The sequence below is a fragment of the Dermacentor variabilis genome, chromosome 3, assembly GCF_050947875.1.
Source record: "Dermacentor variabilis isolate Ectoservices chromosome 3, ASM5094787v1, whole genome shotgun sequence".
In the NCBI taxonomy this organism is placed as follows: Eukaryota; Metazoa; Arthropoda; class Arachnida; order Ixodida; family Ixodidae; genus Dermacentor; species Dermacentor variabilis.
In genome coordinates this window covers 105688213-105710190 of record NC_134570.1, presented here as the reverse complement: position 1 = coordinate 105710190, position 21978 = coordinate 105688213, and the positions used below count along the sequence as shown (strand labels likewise).

General features: G+C 50.6%; 1 protein-coding gene across 2 annotated transcripts in view; it reads left to right on the top strand.

Moving 5' to 3' along the window:
• The window catches only part of LOC142574082 (uncharacterized), a 124212-nt gene that overhangs the window by 87501 nt on the left and 14733 nt on the right, over positions 1-21978 (top strand). The window lies entirely within an intron of this gene.

The window sequence follows — 21978 nt, the reverse complement described above, 5'->3', positions numbered from 1 at the left end:
TAGGTCAAAGCAATCAGTACAGCACTGAACTACTCACATGCGTGGCTGCGCAGGCATACCGCCGGCGAAATACTGGGTGGGCTCAGAGAATTTGGCACATATTTTAAGTGAATGAGCAACTCTGATGAGTTTATATAATATTTGGGGTTTTACGTGCCAAAACCACTTTCTGATTATGAGGCACGCCGTAGTGGAGGACTCCGTAAATTTTGACCACCTGGGGTTCTTTAACGTGCACCTAAATCTAAGCACACGGGTGTTTTCGCATTTCGCCCCCATCGAAATGCGACCGCCGTGGCCGGGATTCGATCCCGCGACCTCGTGCTCAGCAGTCCAACACCATAGCCACTGAGCAACCACGGCGGGTGATGAGTTTATAGTGCAGGATGTCAGTCAACAAAAAACCGCCCGATGTTAGTGACGCAGCCGAGATATGAAGACAATGTGAAAAGTATCCGAGAATCGGACGACACACAACGCGAACACCACATGCGCGACATCGGTTCATCGCACATTCCCAAAGTCCGCGTTGTCAGCTACAAACATTACAAGTGTCTTTGCTGTTAGCTTTATGCCTGTTTGGAATCCACTTGTAGCTGAAGCTGGCGTTCATAACATCTATTATAACAATTGGATCGGCGTTTTGCTTTCTTTATTCTACTGCCGCAAAAGTGATGCGACAACTGTGAAGACTGCCTTGGGATTGCCGAGAGCGACTACGTAGACCATATCATGTGGTTAACAAATGCGGAGGTATGCGCTATGTGTATACTAAAGTCTACAAATAGGCTCTACAGCAATCTCAGCAGTACACAACTTCAGTGGCTTATATCAAACGCAGCTACGTATTATCCACCGGTACCTGCGCTTGGTTACAGCGTACACGGGTTGAGCCCAGATAAACGATGTTTCTGTATTGTTAATCTATAGACATGCAAGACCACGACAACTCAGAGGCAGACCAGGTGGTGAATTCACCACCTGGTCTGCCGGCTTTCGCCACTTATTTACCACCTTTACCACATCACCATCTGATCTTCACCACCTGGTCTTCGCGAAGTGTACGTCCGGGAAGCAGCCAGGTCTAGGGCCTTCGGGTGCCTGGAAGACCTTGGTGACTCGGACGGTGCCTGCTCCGCCGCGATCCTCGTTCGGTGCAGCTGCACCGAACGCAGGCTAGCAGTCTGCACGGTTTGCCCGCCGCGCCGGGGTTGCGGTGCCGTCGTGCATGAACCAGTGCCATATATCATCGCGTTCGCAGAGGGCGGGGGGTATGGGAACTCGGAATTACATATTATCGACTTTCTTCTATAGACATTCAATACACCGGGAGTAGAGAAAAAGAAATAGAAACCTTGTCGACTATTGTCCATAATATAGAGTGTCTATAGACAAAGTATGGACAAAAATCAATAGAAACTGTATCGGCTTTCGTTTACAGGTAGTCCATATAGAGGGGAAGTAGACAAAGAAGAAACAAACACCTTATCAAATTTTTCTATAGACCGTCTATAGACTGCGAGTAGACAAAAAGAAATAGAAACCTTATCGACTTTCGTCTATAGAAAGTCTATATACAAATTATATGGACAGAAATAAATAGACACTGTATCGACTTTCGTCTAAAAGTAGCCCATAGAGGGGAAATAGACAAAAAGAAACAAACACCTTATCGACTTTTTTCTATAGACCGTCTATAGACAGCGAGTAGACAAAAAGAAATAGAAACCTTATCGACTTTCGTCTATAGAAAGTCTATAGACAAAGTATGGACAAAAATAGAGACGGTATGCACTTTCGTCTGTAGGTAGTCCGTAGAGGGGAAGTCGGCAAAAAAGAAACAAACACCTTATCGACTTTTTTCTATAGACCGTCTATAGACTGCGAGTAGACAAAAAGAAATAGAAACCTTATCGACTTTCATCTATAGAAAGTCTATAGACAAAGTATGGACAAAATGGATAGAAACTGTATCGACTTTCGTCTATAGGTATTCTATAGAGGGGAAGCAGACAAAAAGGAAACAAACACCTTATCGACTTTTTTCTATAGATCGTCTATATACTGCGAATAGACAAAAAGAAATAGAAACTTTATCGACTTTTGTCTATAGACAGTCTATAGACAAAAGTATCAACAAAAGTCCAAATCTATAGAAAGGAAAGGTCGTCTATGAAAAGTCTATAGACTTTCTATAGACAGTCTAAAGTCATTTTTGTAAGAGTGGTGAGGGGCCCTTTAGGGAGCTCGTGTCGCAGAAAATTTGGCGTCGGCGTCCGGCGTCATTTCCACAAAAAAGATTTTCGAACCACTCATACCAAGGCCATCCACGTGATGCAAGAAATTTACTGAAATAATTGAATTTCTCAAACTCAAATACCTGGAAAAATCGTAAACTACGATATACACACAACCTACAAACGTGATAGCTCTCAGAGTGTAATTTGACTACACGAGAAAACATAATTGTTTTCTCGTGTACTCGCCTACTCCTGCCTAAGGCCTGCTAACAAGGCTGGCAGTACTTGTAAAATAAGTAATTCGGTTGCTTGAAAACTCAAGGAAACCCCTTTTCCAGCGTTTGTAAAAATCACAGACCGGGCGCGGCGTCCGCCATTTGCGCACGCCGGAACGTGGGTGTCTCGAGGGCCATGGAGCGGCGCACCTGGTTCCTTGCAATACCTCCAGCTGGCGCTCTCCTCCACCGCATCGCGGCCTACGCAAGAGGCCGCGTTTCTACCACAAAGCCTGCCTTCGTGCATAGCGTTCGCGGCCAGCGTTTTCCGGTAAACATTACGGTCACATACGCTCCAGTTTCCGGAAAGCATGCGAAGCAGCCGGAGATCTTCGAATGCTATCCCCATTCCACTCTTAAAGGCGCAACTTAAACGTCTTCCAAATTTTCTCCTTTGCGGACACAAGGCTGACCCATCATCGTCGGCTCACCCATCTCCTTACCCCCCTACGCTTTCACTCGCGCATACACGATGTTATTGCCCTTGGAGTTTATACGCAACAAGACAGCGACGGCAGGAACGCGCCTGGACTGTCCGTATAATTGCTATCGCAACAATAATGTAAGAGTATCCAGCACATGAAGAGTCCCGTGTCGTTACTTTCCGCAAAAGAATAAGTAAAAAAAATTGAACTTTCACCATGCCACAATTTGCTGCGCCCCGACAATGTGAGGCTTAGGCCCGGCCATCATAAAGTGCTGATTCTACAATAAATGTTCATTCCCCCCCCCCAACAATGTCATTTCTTCTTTTGTGAGGCGGGGGCACCGAAATGAAAAAAAAAGAAACGCAAAGCATGTTGGCCACAATCGAATGCCTACTTTGGGCACCTAATACGGCTGCCGAAGGAATATCGAAAAAAAAAAAACGTGAGACGCTTGCTCCACAGAGACCCATACGCATACTGCTGCGTATCCTACACCGCCGAGACAAAAGACTTTCCGGAGACGTTGCAATAACATCGAAGTGAAGGTGATGCCCTCAAGCGAACGCGTTGCAATCCGTCTTGTCCCCAAAGTCATGGCGGTGAGCGACCATTGTTTCTTTTTCTTATTTGTTAGCTAGAAAACGTCCAAAACTCTGCCAGGCCAAAATCAACTTGGCCAGAGAAAAACGAACGCGTGCCGAAGTGCGCCGCGCGGTGGTCGGGGCAACACGATAAAAACGCCTGCGCTCTGGCTGTGTCTGGCAGCCCGTGGGTAGCAAGATCAAGAAAATTGAAGAAGCTGAATGTGTCCTCGCGAATAAAAGTCAAAGTAGAAAAAATAAATAAGAAGTGTAGTTACCGTTGCTGGCTCTAATGTCCTGTCGTGGATGCTCTGGACGCCCCAATCATAGAAGCGGAAGTGAGGGCAGAGATTGTAAGAGTTAAAACGAAGTCGGCTCCGGGCCCTGACGGGGTAACGAACAAAATGCTCAGGAACTTAGACGATGACTCCATTATGTATCTAACGGAGTACATGCACGAATGTTGGGATAAAGGCGAGTTCCCACAACAGTGGAAGACGGCAAGCATTATTTTAATACCGAAACCCGGTAAGCCTCCGCAATTGGAAAACTTACGGCCAATAATTTCCTTAACTTCATGCATGGGGAAATTGGTGGAGCACGTCGTCTAGACCAGACTGATGGGCTTCATTGAGCAGGGCGATCTGTGGCCGCATGAGATGGTCGGGTTGCGACATCACTTGCGTACGCGGGATGTCATGCTCCAAATCAAACATGATATAATAGGGTCTAAAAATGCAAAAGCAATTCTGGGGCTGGACCTCACGAAGGCTTTCGACAACACGTCAAGCATGCGGCGGTCCTGGAAGGGCTGAACGAGATTAAGGTAGGTACCAGGACATATTGGTGCATCAGGGACTTCCTGACGGGAAGAACTGCCTGCATGAAGTTCTAAACGCTGGAATGCCCCATAACTGAGCTAGGGAGTAAGGGTACGCCCCAGGGATCAGTGCTGTCTCCCCTATTCTACAACGTGGCTATGAGGGAACTCCCCGAGCAAATGGCAAAATTTAGTATATGTGCGAAGGATATCACCCTCTGGGTCAACAGGGGAAGTGATTCGGCCATCGAAAGCCTGCTCCAGGCCGCCACAGACATCATAGTCGATTACGCGGCCGAGAGAGGCCTAGCGAGCTCGCCGCAGAAATCATAATTGTTTATATACAATCCGAAGCACTTAAGCTGCAAGGCACCATCGGAGATCATAATTAAGTGGCGGGTAAGGAAGGAGGTGCCAACAGTCGAGCAAATAAGAATCTTGGGCCTGATTCTCCAGTCACACGGCCATAATGTCGAAACCATCAAGAGGCTGCAGAATCACGAGATGCAGACCCTGAGCCTAATTAGGCGGGTGGCCAGCAAAGGCCGAGGGTTAAAGGAGAAAAATTTGATCAAACTAATATAGGCGTACATCTTCAGCCGAGTGAGCTACGCAAAGCCATATCTCGATTTGAAAGCGGTGGAAAGAGCAAAGATTGATTCTCTAATGAAAAAATGCCTAAAAAGAGCACTGGGACTGCCCATATGGGCATCCACAGAGAGACTGATGGCTCTAAGGACGCACAACACATGGGCAGAACTGGCGGAAGCGGTGCGAACATCTCAAATTGAGACTTAGTGCCACGAGGACAGGAAGAACCATACTGACCAAAGTTGGAATAAATCCGAATAGAGGCCCCACCCAAAAGGTGGAGGTAGATAGGGAAGTCAGAAAAAATCTGATTATCCCCCCCACCCCTGCCAAAAAACACGCACCCTGAACATAACAAAGACAGGAGGCAAAAACGAGCCGAGCATTACAAAATAGATTCGGCGAAATTTCGGAACATGTAGACTCGGCGAGAGGTGGCGGCGGTTTTACGGTGGCAACGGCCGTCAGCGGCCGGGGTAATCCCGTGACATCTGCCACTCTGCGCGGGCGCAGCATAGAAGTTGCCGAGGAAATTGCGATCGCGTAAGCTTGCACTGGAACGAACGCGAAATTTGTGATCAGTGACAGCAAAACTGCCATACAAAATTTTAGCAAGGGAAGGATTTCGCCCTAAGCGGTCAGAATCCTAGGCCATAGAACGTTAAATAGAAAAATTAAAATAAATTGGACTCCCGCACACGAAGCCGTCCCCGGCAACGAGGCGGCCCACGAGCTGGCTCGAGACCTCTACCGCCGAGCCGCTACGGGAGCCCTCGATGACCGAGGGAGTGGAGAGCGCAGCATGCTAAAATATGGGGAGATGACGCAACATTATCGATCGGATCGTAGATTGGTATCCCCTCCAGACCCGTAATTAAACAACAGAAAAGCAGTCGCGTGGAGACGACTGCAACATTATATGTATCCGCACCCGGCTGTGGCGAACCACATGTTTTCCGAGGCCAGGAGCGATAGGTGTAACCTTTATGGGGCGAGAGGGACCGTCGACCACATAATATGGGAATGTCCGTATTCTCCCGGGGGGGGGATGCAAAATATAGGTGATAGATGGGAGACCCTGCTGCGCAGCTCGGACTCTGAGCGCCAGCTCCGGCTCGCCCAACTGGCTGAAGAGGCTGCTGGGACCCAAGACCTTCCAGCCTGCATCTGAGGCGGCGGAACCCGCCCCCTGACCTGCATGTAGGGGGGGGACGGACGTAGATCACCTTATCCGTTGAAAATAAATTTTATTCTATCTATCTTTGGCGCAGGTGAAAAAGATGATATTCATTTCTGTGACACGACGGCACAAATGAACCACCACAACACTTCGTCTCATCGGACCTCGCTACGTGCACGCTTTGCCAACTTGTCTGATAGTGTGTCGATTTGGCGTGTCTCACTGTATGGTCCGATGCATGACTTTAGAAAAGTCAATGGACCTTTAGCATCAAATGTTTATGAGAACGTTAACCCCACAAAGTTCCGGAATTGAAAATCTAAAGCACGACTTTGGAAATGCCAATAAGTTTATGACAACTTTATGCCCATAAAATTTCGAAATTGAAATCCATGCGCTCCGTAGATCCCGTGGCCCCTGCGAGATGCCGCGACGATGCCTGAAGCTCGGATGGGGCTCCTTGCGTTATGTGACTCCAGGTGCATGGCCATTGCCACGAAACTCAGCCTGAGTTCGCAATGTTCGCGCCGAAGCGTCTTTTCGAGCATGAAAAATAGCTTCCAGACAACACCCAGGATGATTTCCGGCTCCGGGGTTGTTTTCGTTGGCGGTGCATGACAGCACGCAAAAATTTCAAGGGGGGGGGGGGGCTGACGCACCATAAGCCTCCCCCCACCCTTGTCTACGCCCCTGGGTCCTGGGTACAATTTCCACCTAAACTCCAATTTTTTTTTCAGCTCAATTACTTTCCTTTTGTTACAGGAACCCCCCTTAGACATCTGGCGTCAATGCGAACGTTCTTTGACCTGTTTAGGAATTGTATTAATTCCTTACATCCATCGCGAGTTTTCGCCCACGAACAACGCCGATGACGCCAAATTTCTTGCATAACAGGGCCCTTAAAATGTCGCTTCAATATGAAATGGCGACCCTCGCACGAGTGTCTATTTGCAAAAAATATTTTAAGTTATCACTACCAGAATGGCACATCAGCTTTTCCGCAGTATTTAACAAGCAAAATTTGACTACGTAAAACATTCGCAGTTACAGCCAATTAGTAGATAGTTGTACGAAGTAAGTATAGTAGTTTTATCGGCCGTATAAACTTGTAAACATTCGCTTACTAACTAAATTATCAATGATAGAAGGTGTAAGCGTGACTCAATGTGGACGTAGAAAGAAACAGACACACAGAGGCAGCACTGTCCTGGCGTGTCTGCTTCTTTCTACGTCTTTTTTCAGTCGCGCTTACCCATTCTATCATGGATTCAAACAACTAGCCCGTCAACGTGTTTAAACTAAATTAACCAGCACGGTTTCACGAGCGCACAGGTAAACATGAGCACATCTCGCTCAATGACAGCGGAAACTGTCTGTGGAAACGGTGGGAGTTGGGAAGCGCTGCAGCAGCCGCGAGCCAATTGACCTCCATGCATCTGTTGCTTCAACGCGAAAGAAACGTCGAAAGCATCGGGCATACGAAGCTACCGGCACGACGCGCACTCTGCAAACATCGCAGATCGTCTTGAAGATTAGGCCCGCGCGGGCATGCACTTTGGCCACGTCGCAGATTGCTTTCAAGACACACGAGCGCCAGCACCGCGTCCCTACGGCGTCCGCCAAAGGCGTCTACTACAACGTCCGCGATTCTCCACTGCTACAACGCCGCAATGCCTCCACTTGTACAGAGCGGTGCGCGAGGAGGACACCGAGACACCCTGGCAGCCGCCGGAGAAGAACGCCCCTCCTCCCTCTCCTGATCCCCCATGGACTCCCGCACCACAGGAGAGAGCACGCATCCGGGCCTATCCAGGCCCCGTTCCTCCCTCGCGCACGCGAGATTGAACCGCGTTCGCCGACTCACCCTCACACGCTTTCACTCATACAGAACCTCACGGCGACGGCGACAGCGGGGAACGGCGACGGCAGAAATGCGCTATGACTGTCCATATAGTTACTATCGCAATAAAATTATTGCGCCACCGCGACGTTCCCACCTTAAGAAATGCTACATTTCGTTCTGAAGCAAATCGTGGAGATATTGAAAACAAGCAGTGTTACCAGACAGCGAATGTCAAAAAACGCGTTTAAGGTAAATGAGCTCCTGCGTAGTTGTGCGCCGTCGTGTTCATAACATTTTCTGTGGACTACACTGTGTGCGGCCACTGTTATGAACCACACGCTCATTTTAGCATTATTTTGTCAGTCGACATCCTTAAGCTTTGCATGCATCCTGCAGAAGCTTTAGATCAGGCCCAACAACAGTTTGCCTCTTCAATACGTGTCAAACACAGTGTAAATACGCGTAAATACTTGCAATACGTGTCAAACGCAGACTTTCGCACTGAGACAACCGACGGACCAATTTAAATAAAGTACGTTATATTTCAGAGAGAAAGTTAATTAGAGCAACTGTTGCAAGCAGGAACTTGATTTGGCACCTCCCACTTTTCCACAAGAATCGCCAAAAATGGTAAGCTTCATAAACATGGAAGCGCGATGTTTACGATGTCTAACTCTGCGCCAAGAACGAATAATACAGTTCTGAAGATTGCATTTGTTAGAGCTACAGAACTGCGTGTGTAGGGTTTGGATGCAAAGTTGTAAACGTAGCAACCCACAAGGAGTGAATTTTCGTTATTCGCCTTGAGTAGGTTGTGTGTATATTTACATTCAAACCCGGTCAACCAGTGGTTACCACGTTACATCGAGGAAGTGTTTTGCTTCACGCTAAATACCACGAACCGAAACACCACTACGCGACGTGGCAGTGTCGCCGACCACGTGTTCGCCATCGGGGTCGTTCTAGCCGCTGACGAGCACGTCTCTTATTTCAGCTCGCATACACCGCGACTATCTATAAGGGCTGGCATACATGCGGCTGAACAAGCGTCAAACAAAGCGCTCAAGAATATAACTTCAGAAATACAGTCTGCCGATACGTTTGCGTCCTCTATACCTTTCAGAAATGCTTCGCATGATATATACTTCATATATATGATTTTAATCATGATTATCGAAGGATAGTTTCTGCTTAAATTTTTTTTTTATTTCGATGGGACGAAGGCATCGCAACTATGCACAATATACAATCGGGTTCGCCACGCTGTCCTCGTGCTCTCATGTTTCTTTCTGGGTGGAACTAGCGTTCTTCTTCGGCACCCGACCGTACAAGTCTTGCATTCGCGGGAGCAGTGCCTTGTACTGTTGGGACTCGCCAGTCAAAGTACCGAGCACAGTGCACAGGAACGACGAACCGTGGGGGTCGCTGACTGCTTTTTCGTACTTTGCATAGTTCTCGGCGAAGCGCGCCAGCACTGTCTTCCTCAGGGCCGGCGGATACGGAGCTGTGCCCAGGAGGCATGCTTCGGCCGCGTCGCACACCGCGACCCTGAGGGTCTGGTAGCGCAGGTTCTCGTTGTAGCCGCTCAGGCTTCCGAGCCAATGTCCGATCAAGTGCCCAATTGAAGGTTCGCTAGCCAAGGGGTTCTCGTTAAGCAGCGACTGGGTCGAAACCAGCACGCTTTCGAGAGAATTCGCCGAACTCCACTGTGGTCCCGGAGTGGTGCCCAAGATGTTGAAGCACACCTTACCATTCTTGCAGAAATTGGAGTTGAAGCCTACTAGGCCGGAGTTTGTTGTCATAATGCGCGCCAGCGGAGGTTCGACGGGATAGCCACGAGGGCACTTGAGCACAAAGTGGAAGAAGCCCCCTTCGTACGGCGTACCCTCGGGCCCGATTATGATGGCGTGGATGGTGGTGATGTCCTTTTCCTCGGGCTCGACGAACATACCCGGTGGTAGATGGCGGGCAAGTTCTGCGAGGTCGCGTTGAACCCTCTGCAGGCACTGCGGCGACGGCTGCTCGTGACGGCGAGACACCGGGTCCACAATTGCTGGTAAGGGGGGTCCAAAGCAGGGAGCACAGGGATGCGCAGATCGTTCAGCCATCGAAGCCTTGACCGCAGCTGCGAGCGGAAAACCGTGTTTGTAGTGACCGTAAAAGTCTTGCATTCGCAGGAGCAGTGCCTTGTACTGTTGAGACTTCCCAATGAAAGTACTGAGCACAGTCCACAGGAACGACGAACCGTGGGGGTCGCTGACTGCTTTTTCGTACTTCGCATAGTTCTCGGCGAAGCGCGCCAGCACTGTCTCCCTCAGGGCCGGCGGATACGGAGCTGTGCCCAGGAGGCAGGCTTCGACCGCGTCGCACACTGCGACCCTGAGGGTCTGGTAGCGCAGGTTGTCGTTGTAGTCACTCAGCCTTCCGAGCCAATGTCCGACCAAGTGCCCAATTCCAGGTTCGCTAGCCAAGGGATTCTCGTTAAGCAGCGACTGGATCGAAACCAGCACGCTTTTGAGAGAATGCGCAGAACTCCATTGTGGTCCCGGTAAAGTGCCCAAGATGCTTAGGCACACCTTACCATTCGAGCAGAGATTCGGGTTGAAGCCTACTCGTCCGGAGTCCGTTGTTATAATTCGTGCCAGCGGAGGTACGACGGGATAGTCCCTAGGACACTTGAGCAAGAAGTGGAAGAAGCCACCTTCGTAAGGCGTACCCTCGGGCCCGACTATGATGGCGTGGATGGTGGTGATGTCCTTTTCCTCAGGGTCGACGAACACACCCGGCGGTGTATGGCGGGCAAGTTCTGCGAGGTCGCGTTGAACCCTCTGCAGGCACTGCGGCGACGGCTGCTCGTGACGGCGCGACAACGGGTCCAAAAATGCTGGTAGGAGGCGTCCAAAGTAGCGAGCAAAGCGTTGCGCAGATCGTTCAGTCATCGAAGCCTTCACCGCAGCTGTGAGCGGAAAACCGTGTTTGTAGTGACCGTAGAAGTCTTGCATTCGCGGGAGCAGTGCCTCGTACTGTTGGGACTCGCCAGTCAAAGTACCGAGCACAGTCCACAGGAACGACGAACCGTGGGGGTCGCTGACTGCTTTTTCGTACTTTGCATAGTTCTCGGCGAAGCGCGCCAGCACTGTCTCCCTCAGGGCCGGCGGATACAGAGCTGTGCCCAGGAGGCAGGCTTCGACCGCGTCGCACACCGCGACCCTTAGGGTCTGATAGCGCAGGTTCTCGTTGTAGCCACTCAGCTTTCCAAGCCAATGCCCGACCAAGTGCCCAATTCCAGGTTCGCTAGCCAAGGGATTCTCGTTAAGCAGTGACTGGATCGAAACCAGCACGCTTTTGAGAGAATGCGAAGAACTCCATTGTGGTCCCGGAGAAGTGCCCAAGATACTTAGGCACACCTTACCATTCGAGCAGAGATTCGGGTTGAAGCCTTCTCGTGCGGAGTCCGTTGTTATAATTCGTGCCAGCGGAGGTACGACGGGATAGTCCCTAGGACACTTGAGCAAGAAGTGGAAGAAGCCCCCTTCGTAAGGCGTACCCTCGGGCCCGATTATGATGGCGTGGATGGTGGTGATGTCCCCCTCCTCGGGCTCGATGAACACACCCGGTGGTGGATGGTGGGCCAATTCCGCGAGATCGCGCTGAACCCTCTGCAGGCACTGCGGCGACGGCTGCTCGTCCCGGCGCGACACTGGGTCCAAGGCTGCTGATAAGTTGGGTCCATAGCAGCTGGTCCAGTGTCGCGCAGTAAGCTGAGCCGTAGTAGCCCTGGCGGCGGCTGCGAGCGGTGGCCGCTGCATTCCCCTGCCGCTTCTGCCGAGGGCGACGACCTGCACGGCTCGATTTGGAGCCCTTGCACGCGCACGGTAGACCCTGATGTGGCACTGGCACGTACCCACTCTGGCAGATTGGCCATGGATCACGTAAGCATATTGAAATGAAGGCATTTTCTGTATATGTGTACCTGTAATGAGACAGTAAACTTAAACGTGAAACTTGAAAAGCGAGTTGAGTAGGCTATAGTTTAAAAATATAACGCAGAAAGTAAAATTACTGAAACTAAATAGATCTTAAAAGATATCTGGATTCAACGTACATATCGCTTAAACGCGATGCTGAAGCGAAGCTTTCGCAAAGCGGTAATTAGATGCTTCCCAACTAACGACGATGTGTACAGTTTTAAGGCGAAAGCCTTAAGTGGCTCGCTGGAACGAATCATAAGTAAAGCGGCGTGTGCTCCAGTGATGCAAAAGAAGTTTACGGGTGGTACGAAAATATCATCAGCGGCAATAGCTTATATCCTAAAGAAAGATAACATAATCTGGAATGGCTCATACCCCCGTAAGCAAGCAAAGATACAATGGCTAATATGAATGAAGACAGAAAAAAAAAGGATGAAGGAAAGAAAGAAAAAAATGTGAACATCAGGAATAGCCTATATCCTTGTAAGCGAGCAAGGATATAATGGCTGAATATAAAAGAAGAAACGCAAGAAAGAACAAAAGAAAGAACGAATGAAAGTACAAAGACAAAGTAGGAAAGAACGAAAGAAATAATGAAAGAAAGAAAAGGGACGGAAAGACATAACGAAAGAACCTTTTGATAGTGATTTAGACGCTCGCATGTGTCGTTGAGGAAATCAACCTACAGCGCAATACGTTGACTTCACATTGCAGCTTGTTGTGTCTTGCAGGATGTCTAAGTCTTCCGATCGGATTACTTGATGCATTACCACGTGTGCAGCAGACTTTCGCCTTCACGTGTCACTGGAGTGTAACCTGCTGCCGATTTATTTGTTACTTTCATTCTTTGTAACGCGTAACTTCAAGGAATCTTTATGTTTATCAACCATAAAGGTCACAACTTTGTTGTCATACGATGTTCAGGTTCATATGTGCGCTGTACCGGTCAGGCGCTAAGCCGTATTGTAGACTGCAAATTAGCTGGAGGGACAGTGTGAGGCGTATGTACAGCGCAGTCATAAGGACGAATGCGATATACGAAGCTTGCCGAGGGCAGAATGGCGCATACAGGTGTATGTGCAGAAAAGTACAACACGGATGAAGAAACATTTAGAGATCCTGCCCTTCTTGTACCACAGTGGAACATGCCCATTCTGCAAGATTGGCCAAGAATGGGCGGTGGCACATAACGAACTCCTAAATCATAGAAAATAAGGATAAATAATCACCATTCCATTAACGAGTCGGTGTGCTTTAGCGATGCCTGTGAGCCGACATTTTATGTTCATGTTTTATGTAGGAAGTTATTCCTTTGTCACTCAAAACAGTGGCTCTTTCTTTCCTTCTTTTTTTCCTTCTTTCTGTCCTCACCATCATCTTTCATCACTCTTTTTAAGTCGGAGCTGTGTATGGCCAGGGTACCATAGAATTTTCGTGTCCGCACACAAAAACTATCATCATCAATGGCTCGTACCCGAGTAAGCGCTCATACCCTCATAAGCAAGCAAAACAATGCAACGGCTCATAGCCCTGTCATGAGTGACAAGCAAGTCACGTATTGTGCGAAAAAAGTCACTTGCCGACAGTGACCAAGGCGTCTGTCTCTCTCTCTATGCTTCGGAAGCCACATTCGCTCGCACTCGTGGCGTTGAACAGTCGTTCCCTTGGCCGTCACGGTGTCGATCTCGCACGCAAGATGCCGTTCTCAGTGAGATAGCCGTATCGTGCCACTCGGAAACTTGGATGCGTTGTACCAAGTTGACGGTTGCACCGGAATCGTGTGTGGCAGGCATGTGGACTCGCGCGCGGATACGCAAAGGACAGGACACGCGTGCGACCGTGTTTGTCCTGGGCTCGCAGGATTAAGCGTAAAATTAAATTGTGGGGTTTTGCGTGCCAAAACCATGATCTGATTACGAAGCACGCCGGGACTTCGGAAATTCGCACCACCTGGGTTTCTTTAACGCGAACTTAATCTCAGTACACGGGCGTTTTTGCATTTCGCCCCTATCAAATTGCGGCCGCCGTGGCCGGCATTCGATCCTGCGGCCTCGAGCTTAGGAGCCCAACACCATAGCCTCTAAGCGGCCACGACGGGTGCAGGATGAAGATATTAAGGCGCGTGGTGACGTGTGTACCGTACCGACGGAGGGCGGAATCGGGGTATCTACCGTGTATATATCGCCTAGTGCGTCCCACTGCGATGTCGAAAGGTTCATGGCTACTCACTTTGCGTGGGTTTGCTGCGATGACACTACCACTCTGGTCTTCGTCGGTGGTTTCTATGTGGATGTGTCGCGACCGAAGAGGGAGTGGTTTACGCGTTTCGTACGGGAGACATATCACTTGCGATGCCACACCCACCCGGCCCAACCGACCACCCAGTGGTGTACATTCATCGATTTGACATTAACAAAGAAAATGTCTGCAGTTGCGAGTACGCTGATCAGTGTATATCATAGCGATCACAAAGCTACTGTGACCATCGTTACTAAGTGACAATGTGTGGTGCAATGAAGTGTTTAGCACAAGTTTTCTTACCACTACATTTACAGCTCCGCTGGTAATCCACCTTCGCAGGGCGGAATAGCCTTGATTTTATCCCCTTTCCTTTCCCCCCTGTGCAGATTAGCATGCCACAGCATGCTAGCTCAGGCCGACCTCGCTGCCTTTCTAATAAATTATCTCTCTCTCTCTCTCTCTCTCTATCGTATCGTATCGGGGAACGACGAGCAACCAGTCAAGCCACCTAACAACAAGCCGGCCCCTCCGCCCTCAACACCAGAACCAGGACACGCTCCCACACACCGTCAAGGGGGATCCGCGTTCCCGCTCCACAACTCCATCTAGATCCAGGCAACAACACAAGATCCCGGTCCGCATCGGCATCACACATTACATCTACCAACAACAACAATGTGAGCTTCGCAGAGGCCCGCAAGGGCACCTCGCGAGAGGGGCGTAACATCACCAACACACAAGCCACCTCCCCTCCTCTTTCACCAGATAACCCAGAAATAGCTCATCTTGAGCGCGAGAACGCCATCCTACGCGATCTCCCAACTAAACTCACGCAGGAGGTTAGAGACCTCAAACAATCCCAAACACCAGCCCCTGCACCTACCACTCAGAGCGCCCCTGCTCCTAGTCAGGAGGCCCCCACGACTCCCGCGCTTAAGAAGAGAGCCCTGCAAGATGAAGCCACGGGCAATGTCTGCTCTGAAGTTAAAGACATGCTCATCTCACTTCAAACAATTATTAGCACTTTCCAACATGCACTGGACTCCATCCAGCACGCCTTCATTGGTATTGTCCAACGAGTGACCAACCTGGAAATTCATATTCTCACGCCTCCTAGCCATGCCGCCCCCGTCTGCGACCCTCCCGGGACGCCGATGGCGACATCCACCACCTCCCATCATGGCTCACACTAATCAAGACACCCTCATTTGGCAATGGAACTGCCGATGTTTTCACCAGAAACAATCGGTACTCAATACCGACGCCAACATACCCGCCGCCCGGATGCTATCCTACTTCAAGAAACCAATAACGCCCTCACCACGCTCCCCGGTTATCAAACCTTCCATGCCACCCACCCTCTTCTCCGGGTCTCCACCCGAGTACGGCGTCGTATCCCTGTTATTAAACATGATCTGCATAGTCCTCACATCGAATATCTATTCCTCGAATTAATTCCCAATCGTAAACGGAAAGAATTCATATTCCTTCTGAACATTTACAATAGCCCCAAGGACAAAGCAAAATGTCGCACCCTCACCCTCTTTAGAAAGGCTCTTCATGTAGCTGGAACGCCCCCCCCCCCCCCGCTCCTCATCGGCGGCGATTTCAACCTCGCGCATACAGGCTGGGGCTACGTTCGCACGGAAGTTGCAGCTCGTAACCTCTGGCAAGATTACCACGACTTAGGCCTCACCCTTATCACGGAACCCTTCCTTCCCACCCGCCTCGGTACCTCCACTACGCGGGACTCTACCCCCGACCTCACCTTCATCAAACGTATCAACAATACACACCGGACCAATATCCAGCAAGACCTGGGCAGCGACCATTATATCCTTACTATCGCTTTACCCCAACTCGCTGCCGCCCCTGCCCCCACTAAAGAATTCACCATTACCGACTGGGATGCCTTTCGTAAGATACGCATTGGTGCTACCTCAGCAGAAGGCATTGCCGACATTAACACCTGGATGCAAGCGCTACGCACTGACGTTCAAACGGCCACTCGGGTGGTAACTACAGATGCCCCAGTTGAACGCATGGATAGCCGCCTCGCCCATCTTCTGGAGGCTAAGGTCTCCATCCTAGCTCAATGGAAAGGGCAGCGCCTAAACCGTCGCCTCAGAAGTAAGATGTCTAAACTCAATACAGCCATTGAGGGCAATTGTCAAACCTTCACCCCGCAACAATGGACTGAGCTGTGTAACACGGTGGATGGACAACTTCATCGCCCATCGACGTGGAAACTCCTGAAACATCTGATTGACGATACCACCACCCGCACCACCCAACAGGATCGGCTGCAGAAACTCCTTTATACGGAGATCCTAAAGCAAGATCCACAACAGGTGCTTGACTACCTCTGTAACAGATATATATCCAGGGGACAAGTCAGTCCACACAGTTTTTACATGGGTAATCCCAAACCTACATTAGACGCCGATTTCAGCGTATCTGAAATACATGCGGCTCTTCGCAAGCTTAACGGTCGGTCTGCTCCAGGCCCAGACGGGGTCACTAACAAAACCCTTCGCAATCTCGATGGCGAGGCCATATCCCATCTGACTGACTACAACTACGAATGCTGGCGTAATGGCGCCCTCACAGCTGCCTGGAAGACTGCCAACGTTATCCTAATCCCAAAGACTGGCAAACCATCTAGCCTCAATAACCTAAGGCCCATCTCCCTCACTTCATACGTAGGCAAGGTGATGGAACACGCCTTCCTTTGCACGCATCAGCACTCACCTCGAAGACAACTATCCCCCACAACATCATTGGATTTCGCTCTTACCTTTCTACACAAGACGCTATGTTGCATCTCAAACATCAAGTACTAAACAACCGTTCCCGTAACACGAAAACCATCCTCGGACTCGATCTCACTCAAGCCTTTGACAGCATTTCCCATGCAGCTATCCTTGACCAGGTCTCCCACCTCCACCTGGGAGAGCAAGCCTATAATTTGTGGGGATGCGTGACTCTCACGCCTCCCCTGAGATCTAGTTTTCCCGCATGGCTCGTCTCCTGCAGGGCGGCTTCGCCCGCGGCGGTTGGAGTGGTACAAGCGTGGTGCGAGAGATGGCGCGAGCGTCGCGCCGCTGCGGGGTTACTCGGGCGTCGGGAGACAAGGCGCTCGGGCTGTTGGGTTCGAGACAGCAAGCGGGACGGTCGTGCCGCACGTGCAGCGACCCTCTTTCCCGGCGGGTCGGCTAACAGCGAGGACGTCCCGCGCGCCGACCCATGCTTCTGCGAGACCGCCTCGCGTGGCCGCCTTCGAACGCGCCACGATTCGCGTGACCATACACGCGAAGGACCAGGCGTTGGGATCCAGCATGGGGCGAACATATTCGCTCGCTTCCGGTCGCGGTGAGTCAGACTTCTAGATTTGTCGCGCGCCCACCGGCATGCTTTGTGGATAGCAACTCGGCTAGCAGGCACTGATCTATGAAAGGTGCAGTAAATGCCCTTGTGATTGTTTGCACTACTGTGTTGTCGTTCCTTTGTCCCAAGAGTACGGGTGTGAGAGACCCCACAAATTACATCCGTGACTTCCTCTGCAGTCGCACGGCCATACTCTCGCCCGGGAACTTACAATCAGACCAGCTTCCCCTTGGCACCAAAGGCATCCGGCAAGGTTCAGTTATCTCTCCCAAGCTCTGTAACTTAGTCATGATTGGCCTTGCCCAGCAACTACAACGAGTCGACAATATCAACCATACCATCTACGCCGACGACATCACCATCTGGGCTTAGCGAGGCAGTGATGGTCAAGTGGAGTCAGACCTCCAAACGGCGATTGACACAGTTGAAGCCTATCTCCGAGGAACCGGACTGCGCTGTTCGCCAGCTAAATCGGAGCTGCTTCTCTACAAACCCATTCAGCGCGGGGACGCCCTCCCAAACAGCAATCTGATCACCGACCCTGTGACGCCATCATCCGACTTCTTCAAGATGGCAGTCCTATCCCACACGTCTATAGTATCCGGGTCCTCATTCTCACCATCTCTACCAACGGCTCCAACGCCTTGGCTCTCAACAAGATCTGTGCCCAATCTCAAAACACCCTACGCCTTCTTAAACGTATCTCTAACCGACGAGGGGGAATCAAATAAGAAAGTCTTCTCCGCCTCGTGCAGTCCTTTGTCATATGTCGCATTACCTACGTTGCTGCGTACCTCAACTGGTACAGGGCTGAGCAAAACAAGCTCGAAACCCTCATTCGAGGGGTCTACAAGCAAGCACTTGGCCTTCCGCATTACACCAGCACTGAACTTTCCAACCAGCTGGGAGTTCACAACACCGTTGCCGAACTCATTGAAGCCCAGCAACGCTCTCAGCTTGAACGGCTCACCCTTACTGAAACGGGACGCTTTATTCTATCAACGCTTGGCTTCACTTACCATCAGCAACAGGGCCCCAAACAATCGATCCCGACTGACATTCGTAGCTGGATCTACACAGATCCTATCCCTAGAAACATGCACCCTGAATATAACAGGGCCCGGCGCCAAGCTCAGCTGGAGCTATCATAAAAGCCCTTGCTCACGTACCTGGCGTCACATTTGTTGATCCAGCCCAATATTCCCATGGCAGACGATTTGTGGCCGCCGCCACACGCGATGGAGTCCTAATCCCCCCTCCAGCGTCACTACCATTACTGCCGAGACGGCTGAAGAAGCGGCCATCGCCCTGGCTAATCTAGATGCCACCTGTCACACCATCGTGTGTGACTCTCGCTCAGCCGTCACTAACTTCAGCAAAGGCCGCATTTCTCCTCAAGCTCTTCGCATCCTCTGCCAAGCACCACAGCACCACACTCTAAAGACAGCATGATCTCCCTGACATGGATCCCGGCCCATGCGGGCTCTGTCCACCCACACCTCCCCTACCGCAACGAGGTCACCCACTTTATTACGCGAGGCCTAGCCAACCGCGCCGGAGTCACTGGAGACGGGTTGGACACCAGGGACAATCTGACTACTTATAACGATCTCGTTAAGACCTTTTACCTCAGTCGCCGAAACTTCCCCCCACTTCACCCCAAGTTCAGCCGGGCGCAGGCTACCATTCTGCGTCCGCTACAAACAAACACGTACCCTTCACCCGCCCGCCTCCATCTTTTATTTCCCGACGTTTGCACTACCCCCAACTACCGGTGCTGTGGCACTCAACCGGCTACGCTTCCGCATATGCTGTGGGAGTGCCCAGCACAGTACACACACATTAACACCACAACCCTCTCGTTGAGGTTACGTGAGGCTCTGCGGAGCTCCGCCCTCGACGACCAAACCTGGGCGACCCAGCACGCCCGTGAGGCGGCGGCTAGGCAAGCCCTTGACGTCCCCTCATGGGAAGCTTAGGCCCGGCCATCATAAAGCGCTGGTCTTATAATAAATGTTTATCCCCCTCTCTATATAGAACTTCTGTATTTACATGAACGATTATATCCATCGAGATAGCGACCGACCTAACAGCATCCAGCAGCCAGGTAACAAAAAAAGTTAAATTATGAGTTTTTACGTGCCAAAACCACGATTTTATTATGAGGGACGCTGTAGTGGAGGACTCCGGAAATTTGGACCACCTGGGGTTCTTTAACGTGCACCTAAATCTAACTACACGGGTGTCTTCTCATTTTGCCCCCATCGAAATGCGACTGCCGTGGCCGGGATTCGATCCTGCGACCTCGTGCTTTAACAACATAGCCACTAAACAACCGCGGCGAGTAGCAGTCGGGTAATCACGCCAAACTCGGGAAAGTATGCAAAACAGCTTTTGCTTTAAAAACGAATTAGTTTAGCAAAAAAACTTATGTATGGTTTAAATTTAGCAATGAAACCAACCAAAGCCCGTAACCTTCAGCCTTAATATCACCCGGTCCGTAGGCGACCCCCCCAGTGGATTTGTGCCCCTATAAATTTATACACTCTAAAAACAGTTGCACGCTTTGAGGTGTATATCTGCCACACAACAATAATCGTCACCTGTCTTGCCCACACTTCCTTCTTTAACGCTGCGAGCCCAGTAATTCCAAGTCATGAACGGCATGCGCGTTATCAGCATGACAGAGCATTCTCGACAGGAAAGTAACGAACACAGCGTTTTCAAGAAAGGAAATGCGGGCAAGACAGATGATTATTACGATGCGGCAAATAAACACCCTAATAGGTGTAAACTTTTTAAGAGTGATAAGGATAATCTCATTCGCATTTTCGTCTTCGGTTATCCTTGTTGCTGATTTAATGGCACGGACGCCCAAAAGTGATATTGGCCATTGACCTTCTAATGAAGAGTGAAATGAGTGTTGACGGTAAAAATGAAGTCGACGTACGTTGTGATTAAAATGAATCGATGATTAAAAATGCTACAAGCGGCCAGGATACGATTCACCCATTTGGTCGAAACGGGCGTCACAAGCGTTTCCATCCCCCAGTAACAACTTCACAGCCGCCGAGAAGTGCCCATCGCCTTGGCGATCGCACAGACAACCGCAGACACCATCATAACAGACGTTTAAGAAGCGTGCCGCAATCTCTCTTACGCCAGAATTCACCGAACCTCCTGGCATATACTCGAGAGGCACCCCTCCCAAGAGACGCGAGAGAAAGAATAAAAATTTTTATTGGGTGAATGCAGCTTTGGAGAGGCGTCCTCATTCCAGAATGCCTTGAGCTCGCGCCGCGTCCTGGGCCCTCGCAATCAACCGTTGCTGATCCTCGAGGTCGGAGCTGGCCAAGGTTCTCTCCCAAAGCTCGTTGGTATGGGTAAGGGTTCGGAGGATTTAATGGTGCCGCTCTGCAACCCCTTACTATTTGCCTGAGGGACCCGGGATCTGCGCAGAAGCGGCATTGCGGAGAGAATTGTGTAGGGGCTATGAGGTGATTTCTGGTTGGGTGGGGGAATGTGTTAACCTGTAGAGCTTGGAGGAATCGCTCCTGCTCTCTAGGTAGTGACTTGTGTGGGGGTGCGTATGTTCTGCGGGTTAGCTTGTAGTGTTGTGTGATGTATTGGTACGAGACTAGAGGGTGCATGCGTTCGGGTTCAGATTCCTAGCCGACGGCTCGGTGGGTCAAATCTCGAGCCACATGGTTGGCGACCTCGTTGCCAGGAATGCCGTGATGAGCTGGCGTTCAGATTATCATGACTGATCTCGTTGGCGGCTTTTGATTGATGATCTAGAGCGTAGTTGCATGAATTCTGCCGCTAGAAAAGTTGCGGCACGCCTGTTGGGAGTCGGTCACTGTGACTTGAACCTCTGTGTGGGAGAGCGCGAGGGATATGGCCGCTTCCTCGGCTTGGAGGGGATTGTTTCGTGTGAGCGAAATGCTGCTCCGATGTTCTTTGTTCACGACTACGGTGGCTGTTGTGGCTGCTCGTCTGGGGTAAGAACCCGCGTCCGTGTAGGCTGTAGAGGGCAAAGTCCCGTATCGCTTGTGTATGGCCAGGGCCTGGGCCTCGCTTCGCTCTGCGTGGTGCACTGGGTGCACGTCGCGAGGTAGAGAGTAAAGATTGTGTGGCCGCCAACGCATCATGGCATCCCAGGCAACGACATGGCGCATCTCAGGGCTCGAGGTTTCACTAACCGAGAACCTGGTAGAACGAAGCAGCGCTGGCGGCCTCAACATCTAGTCGACTATTAGGAAATCACCATACACTATGGGATGCAACGTAAGTAAAATATTCCCAGCCCCGCATAAAAAGCTAACCAAAGGTCAAGGCCGCACTCTCGGAGCACTACAAACCAACAGCTTCCCCCACCAATCTGGAAACTACCGCTTCACCCACTACAAGTCATCTCCGCT